Below are 13,755 nucleotides of genomic sequence, written 5' to 3' on the forward strand. Positions count from 1 at the left end.
GAGGTTGGGAATGTGCCTGCAGCTCTCACTGCTCCTACATAATAAAGGCTCTCTCTGCCCGATGCCCAACACCCCAGTGCATGTTGGCTCCAAATGTGCAACGTATACCTTGAAGAAATGATTAGGCATTCATTATCTATATATTGTAGGATGTATGAATGTAGGCTGCAGTTACAGATGTGATATGGAACACATGGAGGTCAGGCTTAACAAAGAGGTGGAGTTAGGGGGTCAGATCCCCAACTTCCCAACCTATGTGTACAGAGTACACACTTAGAACTTATGTATAGGGGTTTAGATAACACTCCAACAAATCCTGTGTGGATATGAAGTGTATAAAATAAGAAGCATACTTTATGCAACCCATAAATGTATTATAATATTTATATATAGTTGCTTTTGGGGGGCTTATTAAACATCATATTTGTCAAACTGTGCTGTATACTCCTCTCTCTCTCTGTGTGTGAAGCTAAAAAGGTTGGTAGTTCTGAACTATGGTCTCGAGGTCATTTAAGTGAAACTACTGTAGTCTTAAAACAAGCAAAACCACTATTAACTATGTACAGAATGAAAACTCAAACAACATGATGGACTCTCAGTTATTTGTGTGCGTTGGTTATAGTGGATAGTGTTGAACTAGGATGGCCTGGTTTCAAAATCCCTGCTCAACCATCATGCTCACTGGGTGACGGGTTAATCACTAGTTCTCAGACAAACCTACCTCACAGGATTGTTGTTTGGATAACGTGGGGGAGCATAATATAATGTTAATAATTTTAAAAAACAAAGGGACAATATAATCTATAGTATGTCTAATTTTTGAACATTAGGAGTGTGTAAGTATTGGCCCTCCCACTCAGATATCAGGTGGTTATACTAGGGATACGTTATGATGTACTATGTACAGAATTCCTATTGATTTCCCCTTAATCATCCTCTTTAAAAGTGTCATAAATGGGGAGTCATGCCAGTATAACATTCCACACAGCTGTCATACCAGGAGGCCTGTCAAATGGTAATGTGTGGGCAAACCCAGGGAAGAGTTTTGTTTTTTTTAAAAGCCACTGGATTTCCAGACAAAAGAACAGTTCTTACTGTTTTTGAAAGTGTATGGAGGGAAAGAGGGGTGACACATGAGAAATCCTTTCTGCAATTTGAAGGATTTTTTTGGGGGGGGAGGGGAAGCAGAAGGGCTAATTCTCTGCTCCGCATCATGTGAAATTTACCCTGAGTGAAATTGTTTCCGAGCGTTATTGATCTTGCCGCCACACGCGTGTTATGAGTTCTGCTGCCGCCTGCGATAGCTTAGCTTAGATCGGGATCAGAGAGAAGGGAAAGCAAACGTCCTCAGCAGACACGCGCAAACCAGTTTTATCGCAAATTAAGGAAAGCAAAAGACAGTAAAAGAGAGCTAGCAAGCGAGCGAGTCCTGAGTATATGGGAGGGGGCTTAGTGGATCGTTTTAATGTAGTCTTCCTATTTTCTTCTCGTCCCTGCTCCTTTTGCTCAGGGAGTCGATTTCCAAGCTCAACAGCCCCGTGAAGTCGAGTGAATTAGTAGGAGGCGTGCGGAACGATTAGGATGGGAAAGAATGGCGGATGGGGTTGGTGCTCGGAAAACATTGATGCGTGCGCGCCCTCACCATCAGATCCTCGAAAGTTGAACTTTGGAAGACCCCCCGCCGCCTTCTCCCCTCAAACGGCATTCACTTTCACCTTCCTCGTCTGTTTGGCCAGCTGCACTTGCTGCAGCTTTGCCCCCACGCCGCCTCCCATCCATCCCCCCCCAAGAGTGGTTGTTCTACTATCCCGGATCGGCGGCAGCCACAGGCAGCTTTTTTACACAAAGTAGGAAGGAAGAAGAGGAGAAGGGAGGGACGGAAGGAAAAGGCAAAGCCTGCAACTAAACTTTGAGGGGGCCTGAAGCTCGCTGCTGTCCCTCGGCAGAGGGAAACAGCAGCCAAGCCTTCCCCGGAAGGAGAAGGGCTGGTGAAGAAGCAAAGACGCCTGCTAGTCTGCAGCCTCGCGATCGGCTGGGAAGGACCCCCCCACTTCCCGTCCGCGAGGGCACCCAGTAGGGACCCCGAGAGACAATCGACTTTCCTGATCTCGCTCCCGGGCTGCCCCACAGCTGCCAGCCTCCATTGGCTGAGTTGGTTCCTGCTGCTGCCAGATCGACTCAAGCCAAAAGCCCCCTCTCAATTCTCTCTCCAGCCCACTTTTTTCCCGCTCCCCAAAGCCGTTCAAATGGAGTTGGAAACGGCCAGTGGTGGCAGATCGAGCCTTTAGATTATCTCCTTCACGTTTGGTACTTAGCTGTCTCAGATCTCCTTTTATTTGCCAGAACCTCCAGCTGGGGGGGGGAGAGAAAGAGAGAGAAGACGCGCGGGGGGGTAGAATATAATTTTATTTCCCTGCCGCTGCTGCCGCTTCTATGTATTATAATATGTTTATATGATTAGTTGAGCCCAGGGGTGGAGAGAGAGGGGGTGGAGAGAGGGGGGGGTGGAGATTGGAGGAAGAGGTGGAGGCTGGAGGTGGCTCCAGTTCAGAGCTAGTGGAGAGTCTGTGTCAGGACTTAGCAATCCCCAGTCACACACTGAGAGGTGCATGAACGAAAGGGAGCTGGCAATACAATTCACTGGGATTTTTTTTAAAGGGTGATTTCACTCCCCCCACCTCCTTTCCTCCTCTCTCCCCATTGCTTTGAGTGCGACCAGCTTGGCTCTTGATCTCCGTTCACGGGGCAGCAGCAGCGTCGAAGAGAAAAGCGAAGAGGAAAAAAAAACGAAGCCGAAGAAGGGCTGGAACTGGATCCTGCTAGAGGCCAGGATGTCATCCAGGGAGATGTAAATGAGGTCGACGAAAGCGACGGAGGAAAGGGGGGCTTTTATTATTCTTATTTTCTTTTTGCGCCGGTGCCTCTGTGCATTGCAATCGCAGCCCCTTCTTCCCACTTTGCCTCCCTCCCGAACAATTGAGTTGATTCCGGCTGCTCCGGTTGGCATCGTCTTTTTCATATCCATCCTAGTTGCCTAGAGAAAGACGACTCCAGGGCTGGTCACAGCCATAGGGTGTTGCACCTAGCGCTCTTTTGTTGTGGTGATTTCAGATCTACCAAAAGAATTATTTTGATTTTCGTTTTTTTTCGCGTGCATGTTTTTTTTTTTTAAATCCCTTTTTGTTTGTTTTTTTAAAAAAATATTTCGGAGAGTGCGTGTGTGTGAGCGCGTTTTGGAAGGAGAGGGGAAATGTTGACTTAACCTCTCACAAAGCCCCTTCGCTGGCTGGGCTTGCTTGGACGAAAGAGAGGAGCAGCCGCCTTGTGTACGTTTTGTCCCAGCTCTGTGAGCAGCAAAGCCTGCCGCTTTCCTCGGCTTTTTTTTGTTCACTTCAACCCCAGCCCTGCTCCTTTTCTCCTGCTCGGCGATCCATCTTCCCCTTCTGGTTTTGCGCTGCTGGCGCCTCCCGGGCCAAAATCTCTCTTTTTCTTACCTTGCGATCAGAAAGGGGCGCACCCTACACCCCCCTTCCCGGGGCACCCCAGATGCAAGGGAAACCCCGGCCCGGCTTTGGCTGCAAACCCAAAGGTAAGCGTCTCTCTGTGGGTGCGTATTTCTATGTGTCTGTGTGAGAAGCTTCTACTCCACTTGCAGTACCTGTTTGCTTACTTCGATCGCCCCCTTTTGCGAGCCATTTGCACGCGAGGGAGCTGCTTACTTTGGACGAGGTGTGGGAGGGCGACGAAATGCACTGTAGAACGTCAGCCTTATCCCTTTGTTTTCCCTGTGGGGAAAGATTCCCTCCAATAAATCCGTATGATGTATCGAACTGTTTTCCGTCCCATGCGTTCAGATACAGCCCCCCCCCTCCATCTCCCATCACCTGAAAGAAAGCGGGTAAAAACCTGCGCGCCACATAAATCAAAGTGTGTGTGTGAGAGAGAGAGAGTGAGAGAGAGGCATGGGGTGGACCTTCAGACTGAGCGAGATTCGAGGAAAGGAGCGGGGAAAGAGGGAGGGTCGCGATAGTCCATTAGTTCCTATACTGTCGTCTTTAGGCAAAGGCGGATCGGATGAGGGTTTAACTGGGAAACTCAAAGGAGGGGCGGGAAAGCTTTGCCAGCTAAGGGCGAAGAAAGTGGCCTGAGAACGCAGTCAGATGTGAACTGACGCATGGACGGATATGGCGATCCTGACGGGCCTTGGCATCTTGAAGGGTTGAGACTCCCGTCGGAGGGGAAGAAGAGACGTTGCTAAGGTCTGCGGGGCCTGAGCAGAGAAAGAAAGAGAGTGAGCGAGTGAGCGCGTTCGTGATCGAATACCTCGAGGATTCCCCCTCGCAAAGCTAGAGGGGGAAGTGGACCTGTGCTTACAGGGACTTGGCAAGAGGTCAGCCCGCCAGGCTGTTATAGGACACCTTCACACGGGGTTCCCTCATCTAGCCCCCACCACCACCACGCAGATCCTCCGCAACGATGAGCCCCCGTGTTGTAAGCTCTCTCGGGGACCCGCCAGCAGCTGGAATGTTTGGCGAGTGGATGGGTGGAGGGGAGCGGAATCTCTCCCGACTTGCACAACTTTCCTTACGAAAGCCATTGGCTCTGGTATTGATTTTAATGGAACTTAGGTGTCACTTAGGGAAAAAAATGATGTGTAAGGTGGGGTGGCATATTAAAGCGAGACTTGACACTAAGGACGTTTTACATGGAGGCGTCCCACTGACTGGAGACGACTTTCTTCTCTAGCGAGTGTGCCTAGGCTTACGGATGCAAGATTGTAACTGGAAGTCTACTTGCTGGGTTGGCGGCGGCGGCGGCGTATTCATTCTCTCTTATTTAAGTCTCTGCAACTAGTTTGCCTGGGGACGGCAGCTCTTATTTCTCCCATGAAAATCATTTATTTATTTTTTGGTTGGGGAGAAGAGGGGGTTCCTTTAGGAATCCCACTTCCCTTCGAAGCAGGGGAGAAAGAACCTCCAGAGAAGCCTTGCAAGTCTCATACTAGCAGCAGGAGCCATCTGGATCCTGTTACTGGAGCAAGCTTTGCTCTTCTTTCTTTCCTTTGCTCCAGCATTCTTTGCTCGCTGTGTGTGAACAGCCAGGCAGCCTCCTCACTCTGGGTTCTTTTAGAGTAACAGCCTGGTGGTTGGTTTCATTCATCTGGCTATGTGCCTCTAGCAGGCCCCTATCAAGTCTGTTCTTCCTCATGAATTCAGCTTTCACGCTGAAAGGAAAAAGTTGTATCCCTTTAAGTAAATAATGACTTGTTGCACATTTATTTTCACTAAAGCGCAAGGAAGCAGGAGCAGTCTGGCCAGCCTTTGTATGAGGCTTCCAGATAGTAATGAATAATAATCTTTCCCAGTTGTGGTTCAAAGGGGCCCCCCAGAAAAGAACTGTGCTTGTAGAAATCTAGGGCCACCTGGAGACAATGCAAAGAAAGCGTGTGTGGCATGTTGGAAGATGCTTTTGAAAAGTCTGAAAGGGTTTGTTTTAAGGTTGTAATTTATAATAGCATCTTGTGGGGAATCTAGGTGGAAGGAGTGTTTGGATACAGTTCTGGTAGCCAAGAAAGGCTGTCTTCTCTCAGACTTCAGGTGTGGGGAATTTCTTCCTTAAGATTGTGCGTGGGTTGCAGATACCTTGTAAAACCTCTGGATTTTAGTTTTGTAATTAATAACAGCTTCTTGTAAATCTGGTGGTGGTGGGATCTGGACAGAGCTGCTTTGGCAAAGCGACCTAATCCTGGAGTTCAGGTGTATGTTTTTCTTTTCCTGAAGAAAATGTTCTTGTGGTCGACAGAGAGTATTCTGCAGAACAACTGTTGTTTGGTTTCTTCAGACACTCTGATTCCCTGCCTTTTGTTGCCTGTCACTAAAAGAGGTGCCATTTCACATCATTCTGCACAAATTGTTTGAATTAATGCAAGTGTGAATTCTTACCGTTTGAAGGGGGCTATTAGCATATCAAAGGTTTCCTAGTTTTCAGCTCAATTGAGAAAACTTCAGCCTGTCTTCCATTTGCTTCCAAAGCAGAGGCCCAAAGGCCAGTGGGGAATTGTAAAGGGGTAAAAAGGGGAGGTGGGTTTAGGTTATGTTTCTGAACTTTTACTGTTTTGTAATTATGCCAGTGAAGAACATAGTCTGTACGCTGCAGGCCCTTGCAAAGAGCCAAACAATTATATTCTATTGATTAATGGTTTGTTCTAAGAAAAAAGGGTGACCTTTTTCATGGCAGCCACTGTTGCATAGTTTCTGGTCTCTCCTCTCTGTTCTGTTAGTGGGATTTGCGAGGCCTTTTCTTCTGGATTCATGCTTTGGGTATGGCCTGCACATGATTGCATTAGGGGGTCTGAATGGAAAAGAACTTCTAATTACTTCAAAACCCCCACAAATGAATCTTTGAAAGAAAAGACCACTCAATTGCAAACCTTTGAAGCAAGCACTCATTTCTCTTAATACATCAGAATAATAGGTCATTTTTCCATAGGGTGTGTTATAAATTTTAACTTTCTATTTCTTTGTTATGATTAATTTCCAAAATAAGGAATAATAAGAGGATAATTAAAAAGTCTTCCTAGATATATATATTTTTTAAAAACCTTTTTTAGTGAGTTTTGTTTGGGTTAGCAGCCACCATGTGCTGTATCTGTTGTTGTTGTTGTTGTCTCAACCTCAGTAGAAGCAGTGTTAATGCATGTTCTTTAAATAGCTGTGTCAAGTTCTTGCTGTGGCAGTCCGGTTGCAGAATATTCACTGCATTTTAAGTTTAGGTTGCTATCACATTTATGTAATTTTTGAGTCATTAGCTATTGCTGTTTTTTCATATATTTGCAAAGGGATGTGGTTCAGTCTACTCTTTCATTATCTTTAAAAATCAATATTCATAATCTGGCAGACCAGGAGCCAAGCAGAATGCAGCACTTCAATAAGTTAGGCTGGTTTCCAAACAGCAGATCATTCATAGGTTGTGGGGGGGGGAGTGAAGTGTGGTATGTCTCATATCAAGCCAAACAAAAAGAACGTTTCCACTTTATACCTCTTGGCTACTGGTAAATCATTTGTATCTCTTCTGCAGGCACATAACTTTATTTATATGCTTCCATTGGTTAGTTTTGGATGAGAAAAATAGGTTGCTATAGCAAGAGAGTTGTTTCTGGTACCCAGAACTGTCCTTTTTATTTTAATATCACTAAGAAGCTGGGCTGCTTAAAAGTACCACCCTTGAAGAAAACAGTGGATTATGCAGGATTTTTTTTTTTTTTACAAAAAGGCTTCTGCTATTTTGAAATGGTCAAGATTTTGACCATAAGGATTTTGTGGGTGGATATATTTTAACAGTCCTGAAATGGTATGTCATTACACTGAGGTAATTTTCAATAGTTTATTTACCCTAATGCCTTCAGCTGCCTATAGCAGTACCTTTTGGTGGTATAAATGGAACATATTGATGTAGTTGTCATTACGACACTTAAGTTGCTTTTAACTAGTCTGCTTTGGACACAGAGTGCTGTAAAGGAAGTGCATTATCCCTTAGAGCCATTATAGATAATCTAAAAATTGTCTTGGAAATGTTACACTTCAGTTTAAATGATGGCGATCTCAAAATTTGACAAATCTCTATAAAATGCCCCAGAAGGAAGTTTTTCAACAATTCATAAGATAAAATTGGACCACTTAGACAGAAATTAATGCTCTACAGCCGTGCTTCAGCTGCCATTTTCAATCACAGTGGGTTACTATTTGTTGGCAACAGAAACTAAACACAGATATTCATTTGCTTTGGAAAGTAGAAGTAGAGAAATCTGGATATTAAATCAATGTGGGGTAGAACAAACCAATTACTTAAGGTTTTGACTTGAGATATTCCAATAAACAGTTATTTTTCCCCTCTCTGCCACATTTGGCACCCCTCTTCATTTAATAGATCAACATCAAAGCAAGCAGCCAAACTTCCAAATGTTATGAAAACCAAAATCAAAGATTCAGATCTTGCGTGTAGTCTTGAAAGTCTTAATTTAAGGCAAGCAGTTGGAGTTTTTATTGCAGCAGTTTTCACAATCTGCAGAGACATTAACACCAGGCATCTGGGTGTTTTCCTTCTTTAAAATGAGCAAGAGGAGAGCATTAATAAAGAAAGTTTGCTTAGTGGTTAGTTCATAATTGGAACATTTCAGAAGCTGCTGCCATGTTTAATTTGACCCTTGTAGCTTTCAGTGTCATATGTCAGGATGGAATGGGAGTTACAACTAAGGGTACCTAAGATCTGGTAAGAAAACCATATAGAAGTCATAGTGCAATTTGTACTTTAAAAATAATATATCAGTTTGTAGTATTTTATCTGTTTCACATAGCATATATTTAGTTGCAGACAATATGCAGAAGAATTTGGCAGGCATATTTTTTCCCCTTTAGGAGATATTGCACTTGCTGGCAAAACATTTCGCAGAAGTATAGTTTGGGGAAAACTACTCCCAAGTCTCAGGATTTGAGAGAATTTTATTTTGCATTTGGATGTATATAAGATGACAGTGTAAATGAGAAGTTTCTAGAACTGTTAACGATTTTCCAGATGAAAGATAAGAACCCACAGTTAAACTTGATCTGGAATACAACTGTAATTTTTAATTCATGCATAGGAGGAGAAAGTGTCAGATAGGAAGCAACATTTTTCATAGCAAAACTTGGTGGAACTATCATTGGTCATGCTACTTACATGTCATATTACTCAGAGCTGTTTTCTAAGTATTTTGAAGATCTGATGGTGCATGTGTGAAAAGGAGGGGTTTAATCTTCTCAAGAGCACACTTAATTTTGTTTTTGGACTTTTTGGGGGGAGGAATGTAAACATTATTAGAACAGCACATTAAAACAAATGGGAATCCAAAAATCTATTTTAAGATGATTCTCAATTCATACTGGTTTATTTTTAAGAAAATTTGAAAGTCAGGTGCACCTGGTTGTACATAATGTTTAAAAGTAGGAAGGACCTTTTTTCCTGAATGCAGATTGGGGTGATGCTGTTTGGGATTTCATAAATTCAGTTTTTACTCTTCATCAGTTGGAATATTAGTTCAACTTTCCTTTCTGAGAAACTACTAAACATCCTCTGTTGAAGCTGATCATTTTTACATCAGGTTAGATACATGGCAATTCCTTACTGCAGCATTGTTTTTTTTCCCTGTTGATGACTTGTGAAGTTATCACAAACGCACACACGTGTGTGTGCACGTATGCACGCACCCCCCTCCACCAATTCCTTAAAAAGTAGTGAAACATAAGTGACTACCTGATACATTTAAAAGTATCTGTTGAGTCTTTTAAGCAAAAAAACATTGCTGACTAGACTTTTGAATTACAGTGCAAGCAAGGTTGTGGCTCGTTATCGTAAACGGAGCATTTTATGGGCCGAAGAAGCATTATATTATTTTCATGTGCTATTATTTTTTCTCCCTTGTGGAATTTGTCAGGTGCTAAATTGTTCCAACTGTACAGAAGCCTGTTATTTTCCTCCTTAAATTTTATTTAGAAAGGCATTATAGTCAAGAACATTGTAGTCTAAAAGTAAATACAGATGCTAACACCTGCAGATAAAATGCAGCCTGCTGCAAAATAAATAAATAAATGCTATTGATTGCTTTTGTGGCACAAAGCAAACTTAAATACAATTTGTTTAATTACAACAAAAATGATGTTTTATGGAACAAAATGTTCCACAAAGATGAAGTATGGTATGTGCTGTGTCCTGGAAAGTAAAAACCCATCACAGTTTTTGTTCAATTATCAGAGCAGCTAAGAGGGAAAATCAATTTACACTGAAAAACCACAGAAATGAGATTACCTTGTTAAGTAGCAACTTGCCAGCAATGCCTAAATTGCCTACCATTATCAAACATTGCCATATATAGGGGCAGTCCTATATCTGCTTAAGCCCCATTGAACTCAGTGGAATTTACTTCTGAGTCAACATGCATAGGATTGTGCTCTTAACGCACTACAAATAGAGTTTAGTCTACACATTCAAGCATATAATTTTGCTACATTTTTCTACTGCAGGTTCCTTTTTCTCTATGTAGCAGCACTAGTGGATAAGCGAACCTATATAGCATTAACTTCCAAAACAAATGGAGTAATGCATTTCATCAGTAAACTACACTCCCACACATGTGTACGAATAAGCCCCAGTGAACTCAGTGGGGCTTATTTCTGAGTAAATGTGTATAGGATTACACTCTAAGTATTTATATAAGGTAAATGGGTACATCAGCCATTTTTATGTGTGCATATCTTGTTTGGTTTTGTAAGAGGTAAACAGAAAACTTTCAGGAGGTATTTCAAGCAAAATCAAGATTAAAGATAAAAAAGTAAATTAATTTTCAGAGTAGGACTAATATCCATTTCATGTCTTCAGTGCAGAAAAACTCAAGAGACTAGTGGTCACCTTTTTATAAACGGCATGTATGAGAATGTGTGTGTGATATTTTTCTGTTTTTAAAATGATGATGACTCTCTGTGAACTCAGTGTGTTGTAATACTATAGTCTGAAAGTACTGCTTCTGCCTTCTGTATAGAAAGCTAGAATTTGTCGGGGTTTTCCCTGAACACCTGCCATAGTGTAGTTTCCTGAAGCACATAAGAATCTTACTTCACTGAGTCACTAAAACTGTCTTAGCTACAAGTGGCAAGCAACATAACAATTTAAATCCTGTGGGCCGTTTGTAGGTCACAAAGTCACCTCACAAGAATTTCTGAATAAAGTGACTGAACAGGGAAGACAAATGCCACTTTGAATGGAGATGTTTAAACCAGACCTCTGCCTCAGGGTAAAAATTAGGTATGTTTTAGCCCGGATGTAATGTCTCCCTCTACAGAGCACAGAATTCATCATGGTCTGACAGTGGAACATGTGCTGAGGGGAAAAAGGGGATCTCTTGTTGGCTGACAGTCTAGAATTAGGACATTATAAACATTAACATACCCAGGTATTTAAATCATTGCACGTTTGTTCTGAAATGCATTTATCTCTGGGCAGCTTCATGTAATATGTTGTTGTTTTGTATTTGGGTTTATGACTACAAAATCATTTATAAGAAATGGTCCTTGAAGTAAGCCCTCAAATATCTCTTAATATCTCTTAATATCTTTTAAATATATATGTGCAAACAAAGTACCCTGTGGGGTTGTAATCAACTAACTCCTTTGTGGAGTAGACCCATTAAAGTGAATGAACCTAAGTCAGTCGTGTTTTGTTAACTCCAATGAGTCTACTCTGAGTAGGACTACCATTGAATACTGCCCTATGATTTTGTAACCTTTTTTATTTCTTTTAATAGTTTCATATAACACTTCTAGTATACAAAATGGTTTTCAACATTATTTAATTTTACAAGAGGCGGACGGACGGTGAGTTGTGCAAGATATTAATGATTTGAGCCCAAATCCAGGGCTCTATTCATTAAACTTCACTGCCCAGTAATTTTCATAATTTGCCCACAATCTTCAATTTTTATAAAAATAATTAATTGGAGTTATAATTCAAAAATATCGAATGGATTCTCATTATGCTTGACGTGTGTTTGTGGCAAAAGGATATCTTTATATCCATTTTGGTGTTTTATGTTACTTTCTAATTAGATAAATGTTTTCATCTGTTTTAAGAATCAGTTAAGAACTTTTTCTTGAGAATACACTCAAAAGAGTGGCTAAATGGTGCTAAATTGTCATGGAATACCCCACTATTGGATTCTTGCTATCTCTAACTTCATTTTGTGTGGATGGCTAAGGTTGACAAACATTGCCAGACTCTGGTTTTCTCAAAACGGGAAGGCTGAAGGACAGTAATACATTTAATATAAATACTGGTTTTAAGCTGGTACTTTTAATATTTTTTGTCACATTCTGGAAAGAAATATTTAACATTTGGATGCCGAAATTAAAGAATGATTCTAAGTCAAGGAGATCACGTTTTGATATTTTGGATTCATGTTTTATATATATATATATATATATTCATTGTTGGACCCAATAGTTTTGCCCTGTTGTCATTATTTATATTGTTTATGAGTTGTAAATCTTTTGATTTAAAAGATCTATTGTGCAATCTTATGCATTTCTACTCTGAAGTAAGTCCCATTATCTTCAATGGGGCTTACTCCAAGTGTGCATAGGATAGCAGCCTTAGTGTTACGTATTCTTACGTATTCTTTAAACTGAACACACACACTAAAATTTTTGAGCACCCCATTGTATGTACACAATATTTTCCCAGTTGATTTGTTTCCTGGATGCAAAATTCATCCCCACATTTAAACAGGTATTTTTATCCTTTCTTTGAACTGTGTGTTGTGTCCAGTGCAGATCTTTTTGTATCAGTCAACACCTCGGAATGATTATTGCTCTGCATGTAGATGACAGACTACTTTACCTTCCATTACTGCCAGAATTGCTCTCTGCCGCTGGGGAAATGGATGACTGATCTTTTGGATTCTGGGATTTCTTCTTGGTTGCTGATAAGATATACAGAGAGTTGAAACTGATGCTTAGAGTGAGATGGGACTTGGGCTTCATTTGAGAGCAAGGTTTCATAGGAAACAGAGCTCCCTGTGAGCTAAGTCTAGTAACTAGTAAAACTAGTAACACTAGGACCCAGCCCCAGAGCATATAAAGTTATAATACAGTTATATTATAAGAGTTGCAGAGTTCATAGTTTCCACCTCTGAATAATAATAGTTTACCGCAAGCTAATGGTAATAGGCCATAGGTCTACCAGACAGACGTAGGGTGACTTTCAGGAAACTAAAAGTCCTGTAAACCTTTTATTTTCTTTTTTGAATAAATCACTGGGTATGTAGTATGAAAAAAGAAACAACCATCACCCCAAATCATTACCTTTTCCACTGGCATGCCCAGAATTTCTGTCATCGGCTTCCACCCATGGACAGTGAGTTCCAGAAGCACTTTTTAAGTGTGTGAAGAATTAAGACAGTGAAATCAACTCTTGCAAAGTTTGTTCAGCTACTGCCTTTCCATTTAAATTGTTCTTGGGTGGCATCTTTTTGGCAAGTTCATGAGCCAGATTGCATGATGGAGCATGATTGTTGAAGTGACTCAGCCATTGTCTTAGCTGTTTTTGTCATGTCATAGCTTGATGTAGTCTCACTTTCTTGAATGAAAGGATTTTGCAACCAGCATGCGTATTATGATACAGGCTCTTTAAATAAAATGGGTCTCCAAAGAGTCCCCCTACCCCCACTCAGGACTTATTTTTGTTACCATATGTATCACTTTCAGTAGCCGTGAAGCGCTCAGCTGTAATTGTAATTGCATTTTAATACTGATGAAATATTCCTTACTGACTGACAAGACCTGAAACTTTGTGCTGAGTGCAGGTGCATATTTGGACTAGACAGATGTCTTTTGAAATCGGTTGTAGCTATGTTAGTATACGTAGATGGAATAACCAGGTTCTAGTTTTGTCTGCTGTACTAAATAAAATCTTGCTCAGCTGAAGAAAGGAAAGGTTAGAAATAAACGGTTGTTGATAGACAACATGAAAAAAAAAAGGAAACAGAGTTTCTACAGAGGGACTGGTCCTTCCTAACTTTTGCTTAGATTTGCAAATGAAAAGCAAAATATTTTTGCTTTGTCTCCAAAGAAATCTTATTAAATAGATTTACTTGTTGTGAACTTTGGATGTTCTGTTCCTTCTCTCAGCACTCACTCAGGGCCCTCAAGGCCACATCATTTGAAGATTACC

General features: G+C 41.4%; 1 protein-coding gene across 17 annotated transcripts in view; it reads left to right on the forward strand.

Moving 5' to 3' along the window:
• The first annotated feature begins 2,549 nt into the window (after nt 1-2,549).
• Nucleotides 2,550-13,755, forward strand: part of ADGRL2 (adhesion G protein-coupled receptor L2) — a 252,946-nt gene continuing 241,740 nt past the window's right edge. For 9 of the 17 annotated variants that reach the window (XM_061633470.1, XM_061633468.1, XM_061633465.1 and 6 more), the window contains exon 1: nt 2,550-3,589. The gene's annotated coding sequence lies outside the window, so the exon portion shown is untranslated. Of the gene's footprint in view, nt 3,590-4,530; nt 4,606-4,781; nt 4,801-5,273; nt 5,499-5,689; nt 5,757-13,755 lie in introns of those variants that run through there. The other 8 variants (XM_061633467.1, XM_061633473.1, XM_061633481.1 and 5 more) reach the window with 5 other exon arrangements.

This window comes from Rhineura floridana, chromosome 6 (genome assembly GCF_030035675.1).
Source record: "Rhineura floridana isolate rRhiFlo1 chromosome 6, rRhiFlo1.hap2, whole genome shotgun sequence".
Taxonomy (NCBI): domain Eukaryota; kingdom Metazoa; phylum Chordata; class Lepidosauria; order Squamata; family Rhineuridae; genus Rhineura; species Rhineura floridana.